We start from the raw sequence: 11,075 nt of genomic DNA on the forward strand, positions 1-11,075 counted from the left end.
CCGTGCTTGTTAAGTGAATATAGGCCGTGTGTTTCTTTGAGTTCCGTAGCCCTATAATAAATTACCAGCTTGTGAAGGATCAGATCCAATGTATTCTTCATCTATGAAATCTCTATGAGTGCCCCAAAATCTAATAAATTTTCATGGTGTTGCACTTGGACCAAATCAAGCTGTGCTGGTAAAACTGTCTTTGGCTGAGCACAAGCCCCTTGTAATCCATAGATTTTGTCTTTGCTAAGTTTAATGGGTGTTGGGCACAGCATGAAACCATATTGTTCCAGCATATGCCTTACTGTTAGCAGGCAGCCCGGCTCCTCGGGTCTCCACCCGGTAAACATTTGGAGCAGATTGCAGCACCCTTTTTCAGTGTGTTAGTGTGAACCATCAGGAGCTCTCAAGAACTAATTAATTATATTTTTCTGAGCATAGTATTTTGGCATTTTGAGTACAGCTAATTACATTCAGATCTTAATCTCATATTTTTTTCTTGTAATTAATTATTTCTTCATTATCTTTAAACTATTTGACTAAGCAGTTTACATCCTGCTCTTCTCGCTTCTTTAGCACATGTTTTTTAAGAAAACAGATGTTTCTGTTTTTCAGAAAGGATGCTCATCCTCTTCTAAATGTAAGAAATCTCTGCAGTTTAATTGGTAGTGTTCAAAATATAAAGGAACACGCGCATAGTTCATTAGTGCTAAGCTAAAATCTAACGCTTCTAATACTACAAATGAAATTTTTATGTGTATGTATGTGTTAAAAATACTTGAGACTTTTTCACTAGCTCTGATTTCTTAGATATGTTGACTAAAGTTTTAAAGAAGAGGTAATAAACAATTGTTAATTTTGTCTTACTAATGCTGGTGGCAGGCCTGAGAGTTTTGAAGTATATTTGATTTGAATTATTTGTTTGGGATCTTGAAGTGTTGGACAGATGATGTTAGACCATGCACTCTGGTTGTACTTCATCCTTAAATTGTTAATCTTCTAGCAATATTTTGTTTGAAAAATGCTGCCTGTAAATCATTTCTGATTTCATGATTTAAAACTGCTTTTACTGATAAATTAACTTCTGGGGCCAAAAGATAGGTTAATCTTTAATAGATATTTGAAGATAATCTTTGTTAATTAGGATTTATTATCCTTCATCCAGACTCCAGTGTTTGATTAATCTAAGGTAATTAAACTCTTTTAAATCTGTCTCACTAATCAAGAAGAGCAGTGCTTGCTAAATTGTTCTTCACAGTTGAAATCTATGGGAAATTATCCTGCTTGTAGATCTCTGGATTAAATCCAATAAATTGAAATTCCATTGAGTAGATCTTGCTTCTTTGGATAACAAAGGCGTCAGGTGTCTTGTGATAAGATCTATTTCCATTCACCCTATAGTGCAAGGCTACAACAATTTTGTAGTCCAGTCATTAGCCTGACACACAATGAAAACATTTTCAATTAAAACCATTCGATCACAATATGGAGTAAAGATTAACCAGCTATGAAATAAAGCAACTCTTCAGTGCAGTATTTTGGGCTGTGATGAATGAGAAGAATGGGTGATCTTTTATTCCTTAATAAAAAAAACAAAAACAAACGTTCTCATTAAATGTGGAATGAAATCTACTCAAAGATTCAAAATTCTTTCTGGTGCAGTTGTTGTATATGTATTTTTAATTGTTTAGGTATTACCACTGAATCAAATTGCCAGTGCCAAGGACATACGACTATAACTTTGATCTGTAACTTAATAGAACCAATGTGTTTAAATACTTCAGTAGCTTTGGAGTTTCCCTGTTGAATTTCACGGAAGTTTTGTTAATATTACTCCACTGTTCACAGTGTTAGGGGAATATCTTCAGACAAATCACTTGAACTTATATAGAATGTACAAGGACTAGATTCAACTTCACTTAAGAGAGCTCTTTGTGAGCCGGCCTTCTCAAGTGCAGTGCATGCTCTTGCGGTCATTCAGCAATTTTTTTGTGCTGTTAAGGTCAACATGAGCATACGCAGCTCTGGCCTCTCTCTTTTCCTTTTCTTTCTCTTTTGCATGCTTTTCACTATGATGAAATACTTCTTGGGCAGTTTCTCATCTAATAATCATCTAATTTATGTATAGAGCTGAATTTATTTGGTAGAATTGGATAGTCCAGTTTTATTCATTGCTTTATTTTTGCCTACTAGGAAATGTTTTCCAGGCTTCTAATTTAAGAAGCGTTTGCATAGTGAAGAAACAGGAAGTTTGTACTTGGAAACTCTCAAATTAAATTCTGTTTATAGAGTATTAAATCATTAGTAAGTTAGAGAAATCGCAAGGGACTTGCTACTATGCATGAGTCACTGGCACAAGGTTTTCAGCCACCAGGACAGAAGTCCCTCCTTTTCAGGCCCTCTTCAAAATACAGAACCTGAGTGCACAGGGGCTTGTCGGATAAGGTTACTGGTACCATGTGTGACCTTAAGTACTGTGCTGTTTTGGGACTGGTGCTGATGAGGTTTTGGCACTCCCGATGCACCATGTAGTATCTGTCTGCAAGTATATTAGAGAGTTTCACTGCTGCCAGTGTGGGTAGAGAGTACTCCATATTAAAATGTGGTGTTAATAAACTGAGCTGAGAGTTGTAACTGCTGTGTTGGCCAACTGATGGCCTGATGTGATCCTACTTAACAAGGCCCATTATCAAATAAGTGCATTTAGGTTTACCTTGCAGTTCTGTAATCTAAGTCCAGTGAAATCTCTACTTGCACTTCAGATATGCAGAAATTGTCTGAGATTGTCTCAAATTAAATTGTTTTATGTCCCCAAGTAGGTTGGTGCTCTCCTTCAATACAGTAGAAAAATGACATGTACTTCTGGGAGAGTTGGCATTGTTTTTTATTTTTAACTATGATCCTTCTCTAAAATAATTTAGAAACATTTTAAGCTGGAAACATTGCTGGATCTTTTTTTTTTTTTGTTGTTGTTATTAAAATTATGTAAAAAATGAAGAGGAATGAAAGAGTTTATAAGAACTTACTAGCATTTTGATACCCTGGCTCAAGCTTAAATGTCATTTATGTAGACTTGGTCTAATTAAGAAGAGGGTAGTTTTAAAGTGCTTTATTCACAAAGAATGTGGTCTACTAAAAAAATTTTTTTTCTCACTACATTGTATCTCATAATTTTTAACTGCATGAAATAAACAATGTTCGCTTGTTCTCCTAGGATATTGGAACCTATTACTGCTGCATTTTCCCTGTGTGCTTCAGCAGTGCTTCTGTTTTGAGTTGCAAATTAAATTCAGCATTTTTTTTTGAAAGTAATAGCTGCACGTCAATTAAGTGCTTTCAATAGGCTTGTATGGACTAGGCTGTGTATTTTATTGACTCCTTTTATTTCTCTCTTTTCAGACAGTCCAAGGGAACATGATTTTTTTTTTAAACCTTAATCAGCCTTTTCTGAGAACAGGAGACTGGATTATGAAGAAGCAAGCTCTATGTACTCAGCATTGCAAATTGTGCTGTTGTACTGGTTGAAAGGATGTAGCTAATACAGTGTTAATAAGAGATCTGTTTCCTCTCCTTCCATTTTTTTTTTTCTTTTGGCACTTGGAATTGGATATGTGCTAATGTTATAGATATATTACACAAAACTCAGAAGCTGAAAATACCTCTACTTTTTTTTTGTCTTTAATTTTTCTTCTGGGGAAAAAAAAAAACAGAACATGAGAAATTGAAAAAGGACTCAGATCATGTTCAGGAAATGAAATATATTCTAAGTACTGAGGTTTGGAGTCTCATTTTGGGAAAAATTTCTGCAGGTGATGTAAGTTTTTCCAGTTGCAGAGTGAAATATTAATGCATGCTCATTCTGTGTTGTGTTCTGGTTTACAGGTTAACTTAATTTCTGTGGTGTATCTCCTTTTATGACTCAATTACTAGAACAAATTGAGGGATATTGAAGTGTGATTCTTCTATATGTGAACTTTTAAAACCACCCACACAAGTTGTAGCAAAATACTTCTCTCACCTGAAGGCAGGATACTTTAATATATGAAATCCAGTGAATGAAGTACAAGGCAAAGGTTGCTGTTCTGGGGCTCCTATTTTTTCATTGACTGTTAAAGTTCATTTGATATCTGTTTTGTGTCTAAGGGCAATGCATCTGGTCAAATGAAAACTGGTCTTGATAGGAACCCCATACAATGAGGCCTCCATTGCTTCCCTTGATAGAATGTTCTGCTAATTCATAAATACCTGTTGCCTTCCTGTTCTGTTTAATTTGCAAACCTGACTTCTTGCTAAATTTTATCTGTGCCTTCAACATAGTATTAGGAAGGACTGAATATTACTGAGAGCTGAAGAGAAAATCTTTCAAATCTAAGTGCAGCCCATTGAATAGAAATTATCCATTTATCATCTTACTCCTGATGTGTAGGAAAACAGAAGAATTGGACTTTCTACTCCTGCATTTTTCATCAGTAATAATCTGAAAAGTAGGTACTTAAAAATTCAAAGTAACAAATGCCACAGAGTTGCAAGCTATAAACAGTGTATGGCATACAGTGACTCAAAGCTTTTTGAAGCATAGCTTTAGTTGGAATAGAAATAAAACAATCAGTTTAAAGGGCTAGGAGTGATAGTATGGTTGAAGTTTCAGTTTTTGTTTTCTAGACTTAAAAATACTTAGGAAAAAAAACAAACAAACAAACAGCAGAACCCACGCTGAAACAACTATGACCAACAAAAACAGGCCAAAAGATTCTGCATATGAAGATCTCTCCTGAGCTGAAAGAGTAGAAACATTATTTTCATTCTGGAATCAAATCACTATCAAGTCACATTGTTCACGATTGTTCTTCAAGATGGCATCTGCAATTTTTTTTTTTTTTTTCAGGGAAGTTATTACTCAGAATACATAGCATTTCATGAAGAAATGTATTCTTTGAGTTAACATTTCATTAGAAAATATAGTCTTTCAGTTCTTGCTGAAATAAAGCCTGCAATATGCATCTCACTCTGTAAACGGTAAGGTCTCCTGATTTAGTTCTTTTCAAAAATCTCTATTCATTTTGATCTAAAACTGGTTTAGACAAACTAACTCATTTGTTTCATACAATTATATTCATTATACATTTACATTTATACATTTACATATATATTCATCATACAATTCACGCAACAGCTAATAGTTTCATTGCTGTTGAAGGTGACCTTTTTTGAAGTAGGGAAAAATAGATGATTCACTGTCATCTTAAAAAATAAAGTTTTGATCTTCTGTGCTCAAAGAGACATTTTGAAAGGCTGTGCTGTCTATCTACATGCTTTACAAGAAAACAGAAACAGAAACAAACCAGAATTAACATTTAGGGTAATTCTTACTGTGGTATTAATACTGTCTGTAACTGATAGGAGTAGAGGTTGTATAGGATGTGAAGTTCACAACAGAACTTTTTACGAAATTTCTGTTCTTAGCTTGGGTCACAGGAGCTCTTGAGATCCACAGAGCCCACAATACTTGGTCTGAACAAGTTTTTTTCATACCTGAATTCATTATGTGCAGGCACATTGTATAATGTGATATTTAGAAAAAAAAAAAATACAACAGCCACAAAGAACGACAGAAAACCCAAACTAAAACAAAAACCCTCAAAAATGAGGAAAACAAAGATCAAAAACTCACCAAAGTTAAGCTTTAGAAAATCTTTTAAAAACAGGAAACTATCTCTGATACTTTGCTATTTTTGTATGAGTTGACTCATTAACAGTAAACAGCTTGTTTCAATTTAATGAAATTCCTGTTAGACCCAGACAATTAAAGTAGTTTGCATAAAAGTTCAGGTCCCTTAAAATGGCATGAAACAAATTTTTCTGAAGATATCAATTGATATGACTCAAATATGGCTGAGGATAAAGGAGTTTTAGTAAAACTGTATTCATGAGAGTTTGTGTTTTTTAATAAGATGTGACAGTATTTACCCAAAATGTTGTGATCTGTCACCCAAAATGTGAATGTGCGGTGAATGAGTTTCTGTATGTAGGTCTGTGTATGGGAGAAATTGCTTTTGGCCACTGGCTATTGTTCAGAGTGCTTCATCTAATTCAGATAAATATTCATTCATCCATTACTTGTTACAGAAATACACAGACTAGAAAAATCAGTATCACCCAAGACTAAGTTAAAAGGAAAAAAAAAAAAAAAAAAAGAAGTAAAGGGAAAAGAGAAGTCAAGAAAGGCAAAATCTCATTCATGGATTTTTTTTCTGGGATGAGTCTGGCTAGCAAGGTATAAGAACATTTTAAGTCTGTTGTGACAGATGCTCAGGGAAATGAAATTCATCATGTTTTTTTTTTTTTCTCTCATCTAAACCAGGATTGTGCAAATAAGATAAAGTTTATCTCTAGTAACTGCTTTATTTCCCTTTTAACCCTATTAAAGATTTTTGAGGATTTATGGAGATTAAGTAGGAAAAATAAATGAAAAAACAAAGCCTACCTCTCAGACATTCTTTTGTTGACCTGACAGATGTAATAAGGTGTAGCTGCACCATATACTGCAAGACTGTTTAGAGGATCAGTAGCTTCAGTCTCAGCAGTTTAAGTGCTGCTTCTCTTTGGCTTGGGACACAGCTAATGCTACTGTGCTATTCATCAGATGGACTGCTCAATCCTTTTGCTTTTGTTAAAGCAAAATGTGGTAAGAGGGCTCAGCCACAAACAAAGCCATTGTGGAATTAATACATGATCCTGTTATTAAATGCTTAATGTTCACTAGTGCTATTAATTGAGTTTAAATCAATCCTAATCTGTGTTTAGATCAAAATAATTCCTGTCTGAGAGAGATAATTAGGAAGATGTCTTGGATAGAGTGAGATACGCTAACTCCTCATGTCTTCATCGATGTAGTAAAGGGCTTTCATTATTCTACTTTGTACAAGAGAACACGTGTTTCTTGCTGTGAGTGCTATGTAAATACTCTTCTTGTCTTTCCATCAGTTGTATAATATGTGTAGAGCATTTCAAGTTCTCAGAGGAAGTGTAATTTCAGGATCTGATTCTGCTCTGAAACTCATGAAGACATTTAAAGGCATCATAGTTTATATATGTCGAATTACTTGAGTCGTTTTATTTTTTTTTCCCTCATATTGAATTGGAAATTTATTTGAATGTTTTGCTAAAATAATGCACCTGTTGATCTGAGTGGAGTAATTTCCTTTTCCTCTTCTGTTGCTTGCCTTGCTGAAATCCTGTAACATCTAGGCAAGAAGCTCATGAAGTTGGTTGAAATTCTATTGGTCAATTTTGTATTGAACAAATATTTTTTTATTGAGCATTCCCTCAAATGTGTCAGTTAAACACTGGTTTATAAATTTCTTTTTTTTTTTTTTTTTTTTTTTTTTTTTTTTAGTAGCAAAACTCTGCTGGTCATGGGCTGCTTCACCAGGAAAAGATTAAACAGTAAGGGAAAGGTAAAAATGTCTCACTGAGCAGTAACATTTCTGAGTATTAGCTGCAGTAAGCAGGGTCTGGATATTATGAGTTTTTGGGTTGCCTCAGGTATATATATATTTAAAAAGTCAAGAGTACAGTCTTTATCTGAAGATATAAGTGGACGTTCCTAATATTTACTGACACCAAGGAGTTGGAAAGGTTAAGATTTGGGAATGAGCAGGGAAAATCTGAGCTGTGTCTTAGCAGTGTAGGATGTTGTATATTGCCCTCTTGAGTTTTATTACACACTTATGATGACTTGGTACCTTATAGACAGTGAATTGTTTTGTCTGTAAAGAGCAAGAGCTGAAGATGGAAAATTTCCCTTTTTTATGTTCTGTAAGTTTGGAGAATTCCTCACAACTTTGACTACTTTAACAGCCTTTTAGGCAGAACAGTGAAGATGAGATTGATAAGGATTTCAAGCAGTGTGACAGATCCCCTTCTGTGTACTTTTGTATGCTTCCCATGACAACTTAACTTTCTTCCCTTACCATCCAGAAACACTGACGAATAGCAAACAGATTTATTGTGTTTTCTCAGTTGCCTTCAATTGTAAACTTCCTTAGAAACCATGTCGTGTCTTTGGATGAAAAATTATTTTAAATAAACAGACTGCTTAGGAGAAAGAAACAGACTCCCTAAGCTATCTGTGCCTTAGGTCTTGCAAATTCATCAAATTTGGATAGTGTTTATTCTCAGTGTACATGATGCAATACACCACAGGCTTGTTTTCTCCTCTCCACCCCTTTGAACATAAAACTGGCATTTTAGAGATCAGAGTCATAAAAGCTACAAAAGGCAGTTATTATGTCATTGAGTCAATCTGCCTTTAAGGGCAAGTTCATTCCCAAGTGTAGATTAACTATGTTTTGGGTTTTTTTTTCTTCCAGTTTGGAGGATGTTTTGGAATGAACAAATCTATGCATTCCAGCTTTACTAGGGGATTTCAGTAGGGAATTAGACATCTGCAGTAAAGCAAATTTAATGCAAATGCAAGTAGGTGATATCAGGACTGAAGAAGTATGTTACTTGTATAGGGTCATATTAAGCGAAAGGTTCGTGTAGTAGCCACAATGTCTGTCTGTCCTGTTTCCAGGCCTTCATTTCAGGTAATTTTTGTAGTGGATGAGCATAGAGAACATAGCACTATGTACTGTCTGAGTTGCCTCATTAAGTTAATTTCTCTTAATCATATTCTAAGTTGTATTTCCCCATTCCTATATCCCCCAGCCTCTGTGAAAGTGCTGAGGAATGAATGAGGATTAATGAACACAGTAGAGAAAAATTATTACATCTTATTTGATTTATCTTCAGTATGTTGGTAAGTAATGATACAGAGCAGTCTACTGAAAATATTGTAACTGACGAGAGGCAACCCTGCTGGTGGTATGGGGCTGAAACTAAATGATCTTTTAAGGTCCCTTCCAACCCACACCATTCTACGTGATTGATTTTATGATTCTATGATTTAGTTGCAATCAGTTAATAGTCTTGAACTATATTTTGGTGGTGCCCAAAAGTAACTTTGAAATGCTACTGAAAATGAATCATATCAAGTAGCCGATAACAGGAATGTAGAGCATGAAATCATTTAAGAGTGTTGAAAATACATTTTGCATGTGCATTGGTAACATGAAGCTTCACTGACTCCAGATCATTTGCACAAATACAACTTCATGAAATTTGTCTACTGTGCAGTGACTCGCATCATGTGAACTTAACTAGTGCTAATGTGTTATAAAACATAGGTGCTTTAACGCTGGGTCTTCTCACTCTTAAGTCATTTGTTGTTGCTTGTCTCCTTCTGTTCATTTCTGTTGACAGTCTGAGAGTGAAGTGACATCCACAGACCTTGGAAATTCAGATTTGTAGGGGCACAAGGTATAGGAGGCGGTCCAGTGTTGACAATTTTTTTCATCTTTTGGCACCAATTCAGAATCTGAACTATTCATGGAACTGGAGGACACAGATAATTTTTGGGGCACCTTATGCTTGATTGCTGTCCTGGTGATAGATTTCCAAATAGTGCTTTCCCTCTTATGGGCTAGTGAGTATTTCTCTGTCAGTGAGGTTCTATGAATCGTGCAAAGTTTGCCCATCAAACTTCTGTGCACAGTGTGGTGGCTTACCCTAGAGCCTGTAGGAGTTTCTGGCTAACTGTTGTATGCTGAGAAGGTTCATTATCATCCCCCTTATTATGCTTTTGCACCTGAGCAGAGTCACGTACTTCTTCCAGCCCAGGCTCTTCACTTAAAACAATTGTAGTGTCAACTGCATTTGCTGTCTTTTTAAATGCATTCTTGTTCTTTCCTGCACCTTTTGCCTCTGTCAACCTCTATGAGGGACTATGAGCTTGGATGCAGCAGCCAAAGCCTGTGATTCTGCAGCACTGCTCTCCTTGGGAGACTTGTCATCTGTGCTCAGGGGGAGGCTTGTGGAGTGGTTCTCTGCTGGTTTAGATGCATGCTTCTGGAACTGTAACTCAGTGCTAATGTGATCACAGACACTGATTTCTACTACAGGAACTAGCCTTTCTCCAAGATGTCTGGAAGGACCTCTGAGTGGTCGGCAGATGCTGCAGTCTGGGATCTTGTCAACTACCGGGAGACAGTTTGGCTTGAGAGTTCTTGGGCCTCAGTGCTGAGTGGTGCTGTGTTGTTTTTATTTTGGAGTCACTTGGAGGACACTGCTTTGAGGTTGTAATTCCTCCTTCTAGATAATCTCCTCCTGCCCAGCTCCAGGCTCTTGCCTTGCAGTGCAGATGGCCACTTCCTCCTCTTCCGGTTCTTCTGCAATGGTGTCTCGGGCATCAGCTCCGGCTGGTTGCTATAGTGGCTGCTGAACATCCTGGCCACCTCCTTGTGGATCAATTCCAGCCACACCACCTGTCGCAGGAGCTCTGCCAGCTGCTGATTGCATACCGTGGGCAGCTGTGCCAGGCCTGCTGCCACCGCCATCACTCTGGCTTAGTTCAGCCCCAACCATCCCCTGCACACACACCAGGCTCAACCCTGCTCCCCTCACTGCTGCCACATGTGCCAGTCACAACATCCCAGGAGGTGTTCAACAAACGTTTGGAAATTCTGATGAGGGACATGGTTTAGTGAGAGCTATTGGTGATGGTTGGGTGGTTGGACTGGGTGATCTTGTGGGTCTTTTCCAACCTTGGTGATTCTATAATTCTGTGATTCTGATTCACTGGTTTTGGTCTTTGCTGTGAGGGTACTGGCAGATTTGGAGAGAATAGACAATACTTTTACCTGTAGCTTCCAGTAATCCCTTTGGAATATGGTCAAGGTCTGAAAGGATAAATAGGGGGATTCAGACACCGATTGCAGAAAAACAAAGAGCAGGCAAGAACACTGAATTACATTAGACTGCAATTATATTAGACTGAAAATCACAATGCCTTTCTCTTCGGTGTACTGCCAGGTGGGACCTGGAATTATGCTGGTCACACCTCTGCTTCCGATGGGGTGATAAATGCTAACCTCTGTAGCACGTAGATATTGTAAGGTTGCATGTAGCGCTACATTTCTTTCATTTCACTGTATTGTTTCTAGTACACAATCTGTTCTGTCATTTCTACCATATCATCTTGTTTA

General features: G+C 36.7%; 1 pseudogene; it reads right to left on the reverse strand.

Annotated features, from left to right (window-relative positions):
* Nucleotides 1-9,223: 9,223 nt before the first annotated feature.
* Nucleotides 9,224-10,427, reverse strand: LOC122179673 (annotated as a pseudogene).
* Nucleotides 10,428-11,075: the final 648 nt, after the last annotated feature.

The sequence above is a fragment of the Lagopus leucura genome, unplaced genomic scaffold (assembly GCF_019238085.1).
Source record: "Lagopus leucura isolate 7727_CA_CO unplaced genomic scaffold, USGS_WTPT01 Super-Scaffold_100004, whole genome shotgun sequence".
Lineage (NCBI taxonomy): Eukaryota > Metazoa > Chordata > Aves > Galliformes > Phasianidae > Lagopus > Lagopus leucura.